Raw genomic sequence first — 1408 nt, forward strand, 5'->3', positions numbered from 1 at the left:
TTAAAATGGAATTATATAATACACACACAATAGCAACAATACAAATAAAAACCTTAAAGAAATTTCACTTTTAACACCTTTCGCTACTATTGGTTTAAATATTGAGTGACGGCTATTTTAAAACCTAGCAGTAGGTCGTCATCATAAAGTTGTCTTATAGAATGATATTTTACAAACAAACACACAACAATAGATCTTTTTAAAATATAAAGATAACAGTTTAAAGGGCGCCGTCTTAGGGTTGAAAAGACAGGTGTGTTTGTTTTCTTTTAATTATTTTAAACGATATTGAGCTAAACGAGTTTGGGATTATGGGTTTTCATTCATTTATGTCACTCATATTAGAAACAATAAAATTAGTAAATTCCGAAGATGTTTAGAATACTGTTATTTGAAGGGAGTGGGTAACATATGTAAATGACATTACTGCAAAGAAAACATTTGTTTTGAAAACCTTTTGACATATAAAAAAGTGATGTCAAATGTTATTTTTATCTATTTCCTTTTTTTAATTTCATTCTAAACTTTTCGCTATAAATCGCTATAAAGTGGATTAACCACTATTTAATTACTATAACAGCTTAATGAAATTTTTGTTTGTTTGCCTTTTTATTGAACTGCTAAAGTTCAAAAAATCCAAATATATATAAATTTCTTTTCCAATTTAAGAATTGGCACAGTTGCCTAACATCAACAGCATATCAAAATTTCACGCCATTTTCACGTGTAAAAAGTGTGGTGTGCAACAAGTCATTTCAATCTATTTACTTTTTTTCATATAATTAAATGAATGAATAAATTGTTCATGGTGACGGGGGTTTTTTCTTTATTCTTCAATAGGAAAGTATTAACAAACAGAAAAATTTTTCTTTAAATGCTCTATGTTGGGAACAATAGAAAGGACTTTAAAATTGTTGTTGTTACAGCTAAAATTATACAATAACTTTAGTTGAGTGGAGGGGGGTTGAAGTAGCCCTCTACATCAATGTAAAGGGCTACTTCAACTAGACGCTTTTACATATTGATTGGACAGAGTGAAGTAGGATTGGCTGAGCAGTCGAGAATATACGGTGGGTTCCATAAGGATAATGACCACGTGCAAAACATTCATTGGGGATGACATGGTCTATACGTGAACAATAGGCATTAAGCTTGTTGCTTCATCCCGATCTTAACTGTGCCAGAACTACTCTTGTTTTGAGCGGCAGATTTTCTTTCGTGTACAAGCACGATATTCATGCAATATACTGCAATATCGTCGAACTTATGGCGTATCTATGAATGTCGTTTAATGCTGCCGTCTACGAGAATTGTTTGTAACAATAATATTGAACCTATACTTAACTTAAAGTATAACAATAGACTTAGAATGATGTTCTGATTCGATTTATCTATGTCCGTCCGTCCA

The sequence above is a fragment of the Lucilia cuprina genome, chromosome 3 (assembly GCF_022045245.1).
Source record: "Lucilia cuprina isolate Lc7/37 chromosome 3, ASM2204524v1, whole genome shotgun sequence".
Taxonomy (NCBI): Eukaryota; Metazoa; Arthropoda; class Insecta; order Diptera; family Calliphoridae; genus Lucilia; species Lucilia cuprina.